Source organism: Lissotriton helveticus, chromosome 3_1 (genome assembly GCF_964261635.1).
Source record: "Lissotriton helveticus chromosome 3_1, aLisHel1.1, whole genome shotgun sequence".
Lineage (NCBI taxonomy): Eukaryota > Metazoa > Chordata > Amphibia > Caudata > Salamandridae > Lissotriton > Lissotriton helveticus.
Window position 1 is genome coordinate 1939519425 of NC_136061.1, and position 13667 is coordinate 1939533091.

The 13667-nt window shown below is 46.3% G+C and overlaps 1 protein-coding gene across 2 annotated transcripts in view; it reads right to left on the reverse strand.

Annotated features, from left to right (window-relative positions):
• LOC144825222 (uncharacterized) overlaps window positions 1–13667 on the reverse strand; it is a 357632-nt gene that overhangs the window by 309268 nt on the left and 34697 nt on the right. The window lies entirely within an intron of this gene.

Genomic DNA, 13667 nt, shown 5'->3' on the forward strand with positions numbered 1-13667 from the left:
TGGCTTTCTATTCGGCACCTGAATGTGCATGGGCCCAAAAAACTGTTGCCACGTTTTGTAGGTCCCTTTCTTATAGAGAGGGTTATCAACCCTGTGGCCATGAAGCTGTCCCTGCCTCCACACATGAAAATCCATCCGGTCTTCCATGTCTCCCTGCTGCGGGTGGTCCAGTTGGGCGGCTCCCTTCCGTCTCCCCCTTCTCCGGTGGTGGTGGAGGGCCATGTTGAGTATGAGGTAAGGGCTATCATGGGGTCCCGTCGTACCAAGGGCAAGCTGTTCTACCTTGTGGACTGGAAGGGGTACGGTCCCGATGAACGTTCCTTGGAGCCCTTGTCCCATGTGCGCCATGCTCCTGTTCTGGTCCGTGCTTTCCATCTAAGTCATCCCCTGTGTCCTCGCCCTGTCTCTCTTTTCTGACTTCGGGGGTGGCTTGGGGGGGGTTCTGTTCTGGGGGTGGGTACTGTCACGGCTCACGGCGTAGCCGTGGCCGGCCATCTCCGCAAACACACACGGAGCCCGGAATACTCACTTCCGGCCGGAAGTCGAGGACCCGGTCTAGTCCCAGGCAGCAAGCACAGAAGCACTTCCGGGGGAACCGCTTAACTCTCGCGTTTCCCGCCGGCTTGGTGCTTTGGATCCTGATTCCTCGCTGAAGCCTCGTCTGTGGAAACCTGCCGTTCCTGCTGGGGACAAGAGCCGAGGGAAGCTCTACTTAGCATTCGGAGACAGCGCCCGCCTGGAGCGTTTTTGTTACACGTGCGGAATTACTGGAATACTTTAAAAGCGTAGGTGCGCTTTGTTTGTGTCCTTTCTGACCCCAGGTGGGGTTAGTCAGGAATTAGCACCTTCTGGGTCACGCGCGCAGGAGCGCATTCGAGAAGGAAGCTCAGCCTGCAAACTGGGGCTGAGAAACTACGGACAATTGCAGTTTACGCGCAGAAGCGCTTTTCTTTCATTTGCACTGGGGTGCTATGCGCAGGAGCACTTTCTTTTGTTATAGCTTGTGCAAACGCGCAGGAGCGCTTTATTTGTGTTATAGCTTGTGCAAACGCGCAGGAGCGCTTTATTTGTGTTATAGCTTGTGCAAACGCGCAGGAGCGCTTTTCTTTGTTCTACACTTGTGCAACTTTAGAGCAACTTCATTAGTTTGACCTAGGGAATCACGCATAGGAGTGACTTCCTCTTGCCTTCCCCTTCGGCACCGAACGTATCCGGAGACCTGCTTTCCTATGAAGAAGCGGTGAGTCCACAGAGGGTTGCACGGTCCGTGTGTGCTTGTAGGGGGTGGTTCCATTTTTGGGTCTGTTCTTGATCTTGCCTTTTTCTTGGTTTCCAGTAGACACCGGAACGCCCCGCCAACTCCACGCTTTCCCTGCCCTACACCCTGGCTCCCATCCCTGCGTCCATCTCATCCCTGCTGGGTATCGCCATTCCACGAGGGTCAGGTGGGTACAGGGACGGGTGCTCTTGTCGTCTCTGCGGAATCGCGTCACAAGCAAGGTAAGACTTGTGGGGCACACGACAGGAGACCGCCCTTCAAGCTATACAGCAAAGCCTGCAAGCTATCAAGGGCAAGTTTGACTCACTCACAAGCAAGTGGATAATATCTCTGCTAAATTGGATAAACAAGGTGAGCACCTCGACGCAGCGGAAGACCACATCACTGCGGTAGAAGACATTTCCTGCAACACAACACGAAAATGCACGGACATGGAGAGGATACTGGAGGTCATCAGGAACAAGGCCGAAGATTTGGAATCAAGATCACGCCAAAAACAAAGTTCGAATTGCAGGAGTTCCTGAGAGCACAAACACAGGAAAGATGGAAACATTCGTGGGAGACATGCTGGGCAACGTCTTCGGAACAAATAATTTCTCCACGATGCTCATCATAGAGCGGGCGCACAGGACACTAGCACCCAAACCACCGCCGGGCGATCCGCCGCGACCCATAGTAGCCCGGGTCCTTAACTACAGAGACGAGAAGCAATTTTGCGGATGGCTAGGGAGAAACAACAAATCAACTATCAGGGAAACAACCTAGCCTTCTACCCAGACTTCACCATGGCGGTGCAGACTGCACGAAGAGAATTCAATCTGGCGAAAAAGAAGCTCTGGAAAATGAGCATCGAATATGCAATGTTGTACCCTGCCAAACTGCGGATAACCTATGATGGACGAGTGATAATACTCCAGACACCAAAGGATGCGCAGGATTTTATAAAAAAGTCAGTCACCAAACAGGAGGCGCACAAACGTAAAAAAACAGACCAGGGCTCTGATTGAGCCATGAAACACTAAGTGGCATCCCTGACTCGACACCACTAATAGATCACATGAGAGAAGAGTGACAGTAACGGCTCCTACAATGTCGCCGCTGGCTTTATGTTCCACACCCCGCCCAAGGGAGCTCCGCAACCAGCCCACCGACCAAGGTTTACAACTCTAGATCCTGGAACAGGGGCAAATATCTCGACAACATACTATGCTGGCGGTGGAGTACACAAGTTGGCATGGTAGACATGACGGGGTACGTGCTGTTTTCCGAGGGCGGTAAGGCATAGGGAGTTCCTCTACTCCTCCATATCCAAGGTGAGACATTTCAACTCAAAGTGCAGAGAACCTTTGTTCATGGATATGACATTGACACTCAGTCCCATAGTGGGTGAGATCTTGCTGCAATGCCCTAGCGTACTCTTCTACATACGGACAGGTTTAGGATATAAGGGGGATGTGCAGAAACAAAGCCACATGACTCTGTAAAAGGTGACTTAGAAGAACAGAAATATTATAAACTGCTATTAATGAAGCCTTCGATGGTCACACGAATACAATGCAATAAAATAACATGCGTTGTATGTAGGCCCGCAGATATGCGATACCCTACATGCTCACGAGCGGCTGACTGAATGATGACTATTACCACTGGAATGCGTTTTTTATTTTCCTATGTCATAATATGCACCCGAACTTCTCCCATAATACCCGACCCCATTCACCTAGCTGGATGGTCACGCGAGTACTCGGCGAATCCCCCATGAGGGAGCTCCCCAACAAAGTTCTAGTTATGTTGAAATTGTTGTATGTGATATGTCTTTGGCGTGATTGGGATGCCAAAATGGGCGGGGACGGGGGGATGGAATTGGGGATTGTTTTACAGACTACCATCTCTGAAATGCATTGCGTACGTCCGGACTACTTCGACACATACCTACATCACCATACACATTATAGATGTCTTAAGTGCCTCCACGCCTTGCCGCGCCACATATATAAATCATACCATTGATAATAGATGGTCAACAGAAAGCACACCTTAATTTATTGATGTGGAATGTCAGGGGGCTCAATAACCCGAAGAAGATACGGCAGATATTTGCATATCTAGATAGACTCCAAATGGATATTGCTCTCTTGCAGGAATCTCACCTGGCCCCCATGCATAAATGCACTGTGTGGAGCAGTTGGGCGGAAACAGTACTAAGCTCCGCATACTCTTCGTATTCTAGAGCCATGCTGATTTTAGTGAAGGAAGGGGTGCATTTTCACATAGATAACACAATGACAGACACATTGGGTCGCTACATTGTTGTTACTGGACATATTAGAGGGCAACGCATAGGCTTAATAAATACTAATGGTCCAAATATCGATGACCCAGAATTTTATAAAGCAATTTGGCGCACATTGAATAATTTACCTGAAATTACGTGGATATGGGGTGGTGACCTCAACCTCTCCTTAAATGAACAACTGGATAGGTCAGAATCCTCCAGAGAAAAGCACAAAAAGGCAGTGCGAGATATTTTGACTGAAACTAACCTAGTTGATATCTGGAGGACACACTACCCATATCACAGGGAGGTAACACATACCTCTATGAACCACAATAGCTTGTCCCAAATTGATTACTGGCTGGGGTCGGAGGAGGTTGTCTCCTGGACACGAAACATACAACATTTGCCCCAAACCCTCTCCGACCTCAATCCAGTGCTCTTGACCATCACAGTCCATAGGTACACACCTCCCCCATACATGTGGCGTTTCAATTCCAAAGCACGATTAGACTCTACATACAATGACACCATTAGCCAGGCCGTTACTGACTATTTTGCAATCAATCAGCCATCCAAAGACGACCCCAGTTTATTATGGGAAAAGAGAACACATTGAGCACGCTGGAACGCGAATACGAACACACACACAACACAGGTCTTCTGGGTGAAATTAGAAAGATTATGTCAGAGTATCAAGAGTTCACAGAAGATGAACTAAAATATATACCAAAACATCAAAGTGCACGCACATATGGTGAAGGGGGCAGGCCGGGTTGAATACTGGCGAATAAAATATGTACAGGCCATACACGACAAATAGTTATGGCGATAAAAGATCACAGTGGCACGCCTGCTCTGACACAAAGAGCATACTACGAGCGTTCATGGACACATACGGTGACCTTTATGCATCACGAGGCACCGCCACGCAACTTGAGATTACGGCTTATTGAGAAGTTGTAGCAATAGCCTGGTTTTCAGATACTCAGAGGGAACATCTCGCAAAACCAGTCACGGTAGAAGAAGGTACTGAGGTGGTCAAATCACTCCCAAATGGTAAGGCAACAGGCCCGGAAGGCTTTGCCAGCGAATTTTACAAGGCGTAAATCAATCAGATTGCGCCCCACCTTGTGGAAATGTATGATTGATTGTACGATTCAAACATGTCTATTGGGACTGATCAAGGATGTACGAGCTGTAAAACGCAAGTTTTGCATGATAGCCCTCCTCCTAGCTAAAAGGATAATTTCACTATGCTGGGGTTGCAAGGTACCACCAAGAACCACATACTGGCTTCAAGATATGGCCTATTGTAAAGATACCCTGAAAACATATGAGGAAGAGCTACCCGCTGGCTCTAAGCCACGAGACTATTGGATGTATTTAGTTGACTATCTCAAAGCAAATCCAAATATTTCAAAGTGAATGGATGTATAAAGCGAAATAATATGGTTGATGGTGATATTGTTAATATGCAATGTATCGTATGGTAACTTTTACTATGCCGTAGTCTGAATGATGTGGGTTCGTTTTGGACATTGTATGTTTTTTATCAAAAAGCTTATAAAAAAAAAAAATTGGCAGAGTGGACGCGCAGCGGGCAAGCCACTAGCCCGCCTAAGGCAAGCCCTTCTGCGCCAGTCCATATCCCGGAGGCAGCCGGCTCCAGCCATGCTGCCCAGTTCTTTCCTGGTCCGAGGCTTGCTGTTCAGAACAAGCTCAATTTGAATACCCCCCCGTCCTGGCAGTGCTTAATCACTGAAGCAGATACTTGGGATAACTTATGCTGCCTGTGTTGTAATTGGACTTTTCCCCAGATCTCAGAAGTGCATTGTAAGCTGATTGTCTTAAGCCATGTCTTAAGCCATGAGGGAAACAGTACAAATAAACACAGGACATATTTTAAAGCAATACTTCTTAACACATGCTCGCTGCAAAAACACGAGGCACAGATTCATGACCTCTTGTCAGAGGACAGTACGGATCTCTTATTTCTCACAGAAACATGGCTATCGTAGTCCTGGTTGAGTGGAAAAGGTGGAGGGTGTTGCCATCATTTTTAAACAAGAGCTTGACTGCACTTAGTTTTTGTTAGATACCATTGAGGGTGCAGAATACTTGGGCTTTCGTTGCACCCTATCCGCTCAGCAATGTATAGCCGGAATCCTGTTGTATAGGCCTTTAAGGGAGCTGGATAATTTTTATCATTTTACCTAATGAGGCTATTACTCCCCTTGCCCTGAGATATAACTAGCTTCTCCTTTTGGGAGACTTTAATATACATATGGAGAAGTCAGCAGATCCCTTGGTAAGAACTTTGCTTGAAACTCTATTGGCCTGCAATTTGACCCCTTTCATTTTCTCTCCCACACATAACAAGGGCCACACTCTTGACCAAATATTTATATTTAGCAACGCGGACCTGGTAATAGACGCCCCCGTCCCCTATTATTGGTCAGGTCACTCTTTGATCAGTTTTAACATACCAAGCTTATGCATAGACTCTTTTCCCAAAGCAACAAAGACGGACCATAATTTTAGAGCCCTACACAAAATATCCCTACCAGCATTGACAGAGCCTTTAGAACTCTCTACCCCGACGCTATATGGTAAACCAGAAATTGATGTCCCTAGGCCTGATTTCAGGCTACTTTCGAACCTAGATATGGCTACCCCGCTAACCTCTCATACCTCAAAGAGGACCAGTCCCGTCTACCCATGGTTCAATAAATCTCTAAGAACTAGCAAAAGTATTTATAAAGGTCTTGAAAGGAAATGGCGGAAATTTGACTCACCTGAAGACAGGAAGATTTATAAAGGCGCCTTAAAATCCTACTGTTCACAAGTAAAAGGGGTCAAGAAAAATTATTTCCAGGCAAAGATTGAAAGGGCTCATAATAAGTGAAAAAACATTTTCAATATTGTAACATCCTTTACCTCCCTTAAGGCAATTAAGAAAGACTCCCCCCATTCAGCTGATTGGACGAGCAGGTGGCTCCATCCTTCTATAATAAAATCACCACAACCCAAAAGTCTTTTTATAAAATTACTGCGGAGGACCAGGGTGTTATATGAACCTCGGAATGAGAAGTCCGTCCCTCCTCAGCCTCCTGAATTATCAGAACTCCCTGAACTACAACTAGGAGAGTCACTTGCTTACCCTAAAAGCCTCAAGTCTGGCTCAACAAAGGATGCCTGTCCACCTAAATTACTAGTTTGTTTAGCCCCTACTATAAATCTTATAGTTAATAAGGTGCCTAATTCATCCCGCTCCACCGGCATAGTGGTGCATATTTGGAAGCAGGCAAAAATCTTTCAACTCTTGAAGAAACCATTTGCCAATCAGAATGATCCCGCTAATTATAGGTCTATCTCCCTTCTCACGGCCCTCGCTAAAGTTTTGGAGAAACGTTTTAATAAAACTATCTCAGAACATGTAGAAGGCCACAATTTGAGGCACATGTCCCAATCTGGTTTCAGGGCAACTCACAGCACAGAGTCTGCCCTGTTGGAAGTGACAGAGCACATTAAGGAAAAACTGGACAAGGGTGGGTGGGCCGTTCTGATATTGCTTGACCTATCGGCAACTTTTGACATAGTCCCTCACGAGAGGATTCTTGATAGGCTGAGGCACTTCGGCATAGGCAAGACGGATCTGGCCTGGATGACCTCTTTCCTGGAAGATAGATATCTCCTTTTTCCTCTCCCATGCCTAGCATGAAGGTAGGAGTACCCTAGGGTTTCATACTTAGCCCCACTCTCTTCAATCTATATATGTCTCCTCTTGCATCATCCTAGTACAATGATCCCCATAATAACTCTTTCTTAGAGTCTTCCCTCTCCACCCCTCCTGGCTCACCCCAAACCTCATTTTAATACTATAACCTCCCAAACAATCCTTTCTAAATTCTTCCCTCATGTATCCCTCCTTTGAGTAATCCCAGATCCCATCTTATTACTATGATCTCCCAAATAACACTTTCTAGACCCTTCCCTCTTTTATCCCTCCTTTATCCCATTCAATCCAACTAACAGACTCACCTGTCAACCTCTTAAATTAACTCATATTTCCCTATACTAATCCACCACTAATCCTTTTAGGTTCTGGAGTAGCGTGCTACTAGCCGGAAAATGCTTTGATGTCTCGTCAGGGTTAATAAGCGCTATATAAATACAATTACGATTCAAAGGTCAAAGGAAGGCATACTGTCAATGAAGGATAGGTGAGGTAGCTGGAAACTGGGAGCAGACGTGTACTGTTACTGCATTGTGATGTAGTGTTCGCTAAGAGGTGCATATCAACTCTTTCCTAAACTACAGCAGTGTTGATACTGTCCTGGTGGATACAGGGATGTTGTCCTGACGCCTGCCAGCTTTTGGGGCCTACAGTTCCTCCCTGGACTCCCTGCAAAATTGAGATTCTATGATGCTATGTCTCTTCCAATCCCTGCAATGGCTCTTGTTGTGTGCACTTAGGCCAAAAATATTTTTTTATGAGAAACTGATATCTGACTTTCTGACTATTATACATGTCTTAAAACCCGGGAGTTCACTGTGGGCATTGGCTGACTCAGGAAAGTGGCCACGCTGGAAACAGCAAGGAGGAACTCCCTGTTCCTGTGCCTTGGGTACAGGCTCAGAAGATCCATCTCATGCTCAGGATCTTGGACAACTGGGCTTCACTCTCAGTCACAACAGGGACACTGCCTGACCTAGACTACTAGTGTTAGATATGTGAACTGGCTTCAGAAATGTGTTCTCAGTTACCAGCATATCAGCCATCTGATCAGTTACAAGGTAATGGCATGCACATATTGCTTCCATCTAAAAGGTTGGCCATAGCACAAAGTGTGGCAGACCTTATCTTTGTGCCCGATGCTACCTGGAGGATCCCAGCTACCATAGCATCCTGCTAGAGTTGGGCTTAAAAGGGACAGATGAAAGTGATTCTCACAGGGCTGCGGGTTGTCCACACGGAGGACTAAAATTAAATGAGAGGTCACATTTCAAATAGCCAGAACGTAACTTAACCTTCTGATCAAAGGATAATTGATTTTTTCGTTGTAGTCTCTCCTTGCAATACTAGAAGAAGGGCTTCCAAAGATAGGAATAGGACATTTCATCGAAGGGGGTAAAAGCGGGGGCTCTGTGTTCAGTAATAGTCAAAATAATAGGGCTAATAGTACAAATTAAAAACTGAGGCTGAACTGCCATTCATTGCAATTTGGCCTTCCCCCCGGCACTACTAGAGGGTCCTTTTGATAAATCGAGGGAGGGTAGATGCCTCATGCTATCTGCTCTCTTCAAGCAGGGAGACCTGCTTACCTTTGCGGAATTCACAGCCCTTTTCAAGCTGCAGCCCATAGAAGAATATCATTACTCTCAGCTAAAACATTGGGTGAAACTACACCAGGAGCGGCTGCCCGCGACAAGGGACTTGTTCCCAATTGAGAAATCCGGCACTACGAGTAATGGCTGAATATCATTTTTGTACTCTCTTCTTTTAACGGTGGGTCCCCAGTCTGCTCCACGACAGAGACGGTTTTGGGACGCCTTGCTACCCACCCTTATAGGGGAGAAACAGACGTGGTACCTGTACAAAGATATCGCCAAATAGAACCGCGCCATGTTTCTAAGGGAAGCCCATTACAAAATGATGTACATCTGGTATCTACATCCCCAGAAATTACACACCATATTTTCAAATTCCTCAGATAAATGTTGACGGGCTGTGGGCTTCTGGGAGACTTCCTTCATATTTCGTGAGACTGCCCCACCATCCAACCCTTCCGGAAAGAAATCATGTTCCAAATCAAATCTCGGAAACCGTAGAACACACTCTAATGGGGGTGCGGGACCCTAGTCTGAAATACCAAATCCAAGGGGACCGTTCCATTATGTGGCTATGTTTGGGGGCGGCCAAGATGGCAATTGCCTCAGCCTGGAAGAAATCGGAGACCCCCTCCCTTACCCAATGGCATGCCCGGCTGTGGAGGGCTCTAGCTCTTGAACGGATGACGGATATAGTTGAGGACTCCAGTAAGGGTTTCAACTACATGGAGCCCCTTGGTGGGGTACCTGCCAGAGGGGTTTCCCCTGTTTTCCCGTGGACTCCAATTGCGAGCTCTCCACATCTTCCAGATATAACAGACTGGGCTTATCCGTGATTTTCCTGCCAGTTGGGGTCCCCGAGTCCAACAATGCATCCCTTGGGAATGGTCTTGATCTCCTTCCTAGGATTGGCACGGGAACCCCTTAAGGCCTCCGGGCCCGTGGGTGGCACCCGCCCCATATCATCCGAGTTCCATTTGGAGTATTAACACGAGACAAAACGGAAATGTTTGATTGTAGGATAAAAGTTATGTTTTTTCCTCCTTTTTCCCTTCTTCTCATTGGCTCTTGAGCACAGACTACAACCGCAACCTGTAAGCTGTATATCTGAAGCGCCATAATGATGGGCTTACAACATCTGGGGCTCTGTTTAAACACAAAACAATGCTGAGAACTCATGGAAATGTGTGTTTTCCTATTTAGATACCTGTAAATCTTGCCATTTTAACTGTGCTTGGTTGAGCCATAACTGTTGTGTATTCCTGTAAAAACCAATAAAAAGATATTGACAAAAAAAAAACCTGAGGTTGAAGGATAAATTCACTTGGCTCTCCAACGAATACAAAAGCACAGATTAAAAGAACTCTTTCAGACTTTCGAAATTCAAGAAATCTGTAAATTAAACACTCATGGATACAAGTTGCTGGTATGGCAGAGGGTATGACTTCACCAGACCAGCAAAAGCTCATTTGTAAAAGTGCTTCTACCAATATGGAGCAGGGATGGTTCACTCTGCATTATTTTTGTTTTTACAGAAGTCAAACCACAAAGCAAGTGTTTAGTTCTGTAAAACCAAAAAGAAATGCACCTGGCACAACGGGATTTTTTTCCAGAGTTTGGGAGACAACTCTCAATTTTTCAAGTTCCAAATTGCCATGGCGATCTTGAGCATGAGAAATAGGCATTGAATGGCGCCCCATAAAATGCACAGACTTTCACCAAAAATTGTTTCTTGCGGCTAAATGAGGTGGGAAAGCCATAGTTTAGGTGGAGTGAGACATCAGTAAGTTTGTGCCCAATGTCCCACTTCTGCTAAAACTTTAAATGGAACACAAAGCGTCTAGAACAATGGTTCTTAAACATTTGACGTCTTTGGACTTCCATTTAAAAATTACTTGAAAACGGGGAATTCCACTAAATCATTATCAAAATCTGGGGACTCCCACAAAGTCAATACTGGAAGCAGCGGACCTCTGCCTAAGTAATTTCAATGATTTAAACCGCAAAAAAATACACAAAAATATGGAAACTAGCATTCATCAAATACACAAATTTTGAAATATTTAATCTAATTCACAAATAAATATTTAAAAATCTAAATTGTAATTTACATGGGAATGTTGGAGCTTTTCTACATTCAGTTGAGGCCACCCTCTTCCATACTATTCTCTCTTTGATACACCTGCACTGCTCCCACGAATAAATCTGAGGATACCAGCTTAATTTTTTAGTCTCCAATTTCAAATTCCTTCACATTTACAGCAGTGTCATCTTTCCAGGTCGGAGTGCAGCTGTGCTATCGCACTGTGCCCCAACTTTTACCTATGCCAAACAAGTATCCCGGGGCCATTCCTTACCCGAGGCCTTTCACTGGGAAGAAGACTGCCTCGCATTCGATAACACACCTTCTGCATCAGCTAAGTCTGACCTCTCGTGAGTAAACCAGGCTCCATGATATGATCTTGCTGCACACAGACAGGTTGTAGAATCCTCAACTGGGCTAGGAAAGGGAACACTATTTTTCAGCTTTCTGCCAGTGTCTTGACCACGCCCACCATGGGAATAATTTCACCTATGCCCCCAGTCTGGCAGCAGTGTTCGGATATCCCCTGTGGTTCTTTGTTGCCCAGGGTCCGACTAGCTTAAAGAGCAATCAGGCAGTGCCTGATGGGCTGATGTGATAGATCTGTGTGCGGGCTTGTTTTTAGCAGTGTGAGGGCTTGTTTTTAGCAGTTTGTGGGGGTGTTTTATGGCAAGTTGGGACAGTTTTTACTATTGATTTCCATAACATTACCACAAACATTGACTGCAGCAAAAACAAATGCACGGAGTCTCACATACATTGCAAAATACCCATACAGCATTACTTTATTCGTTCAAAACTGCCCTGATATGCAAATGTAGGCCACTTTTTTAGCTATCTGGTTCGCTAAAGGGGGCCGCTTTTATTTTTGTGACCAGCCTATTTTTTGTCCACGTCCGACCCTGCTGATGCCGTTACTTGCCCAGGGCCTTGTGCTTACACCAGCAGTGCGAAAGGCTCTTTAACACTGCAAGATGGACGCTGCCACATTTGCCTCCGACAGACGAGGCACAGTGCAGATCTCTTTCTTTTTTTTCCACAACTTTATTTTAGGTTTTGAGAAAAACAAGACACCCATAGTAGCACTGACATATCTGAAAACGTATAGCCAGTTACAGACGGCACCATAAAAGCATGCAGTCCATCATGCCCGTACTGTTAATCCCACATCCAACCCCCAATCCCCCCAGGCAGAGCCTCCTTTCCCCACCTTGCAGGATGTAGAGGAAGATGTGAGCAACAAGTCCAATGGTGCAACAGGCGGCGACTCGATCCCTGTTTCGGAGGAAACCATATTGCAAACCCCGGAAGCCCTCAGGGTCGGTAACAAAGCTGAGGATCCCATCAGCAAAAAGTGCCAATTTTTGCTCTTTGCCGCCCACCATCATGCCATGAATTGCAAGGTGACTCTAGACCCTGGCAACCAGGGGTTCCATAGTCAAGGTGAAGATGAAGTTGGGACAATAGGCGCCTGTGCCTCGTTCCTCTAGTCAGGGGAATGTAAGGCCTGAAGGCAGCGTTCATTTTAAGCTCTGCAGACAGCTCTTTGAAGTTTGCCTGTATGAAAGATTTCATCTTAGGACCCAGGTGAACTTTTCTTTAGAAAGATATGCCAAATCTACTTTATGAAACACTTTTTTCGGTGTCTAAACGCTGGTGCCAAATCTTCGCCCCTTCCATGAGCGCCATTGCAAGCCTAGTATTCTCACTAGCCTGCCTACTGCAGATGAAACCAATTGTTGAGGGGCAAAAAGGGTCAGTCAAATAGGCAGAAGGAAGGTCACGAGGATCAAAGCAAAAACAATTACACCGCTATTCAGTAGGTCAATCGGCCTATATGATATGATAGCTAATTTATAATGCGCACAGTTACTCCGAAGAGTGTCACTGAGCAAACATAAAGAGGTCCGACGGTTGGAGGTTAGATTTGCACAAAGAGCCAAGTTTTAAGACTCTTCCTGAACAGCAATGAGTTATTACCCGAGCATAGCTCCATCAGGAGACGGTTCCATGCAGAGGCGCCCAGAAAAGAGAATGATATGCCTCAAGACCTTTGGCGCTGGTACTTTGGGACCGCAGCTAGAAATGTATTGATGAGCATAGCATTGGATGCTTATCAGGTTTTAGAAGCAGGGTAGGGTGGGACCCCATCATCATATTGGTAACTATTCCTGATGTTACGAAAACATTTAAATCTTTTGTTAAGGGCTCGGTCAGTAGGGAAGTATACGTTTTATAAAAGGTGGATGAGAACTCATTTGGGCCTGGAGCTTTGCAGAAAGAGAGGTTGCTAATGCACTTCTCTTTCTTGCACATGGTCATCCTCAATGTGGGCCTATCTAGTGGACTGTGCAGCTCACTTAAGTCAACTGTCTCCTGTGCTTGGGGGGAATCATCAGGGCCGGACTGGGAACCGCAACCGGCCCTGGCAAAGTGCACGGCCGGCCGCCCCACACCCTTCTCGGGGGGATGGGGGGGGTTGAAGGTGCCGCCGAGCTCTTTGCCGGAGCCGGTTTGGTACAAGGCCGATTTTGCAGCTATGCTGCAAAAACGGCCCCCAGGGGCCCAAAACCGCCCCAACCCGTGCGGCGCACCGGGGGATTGCCCGGTGCCCGCTATGGCCAGTCCGGCCCTGGGGATCATGGTCTCCCATTAATCATAATGGCAGCATGGCATATTCTTTTATGCACAGCTCG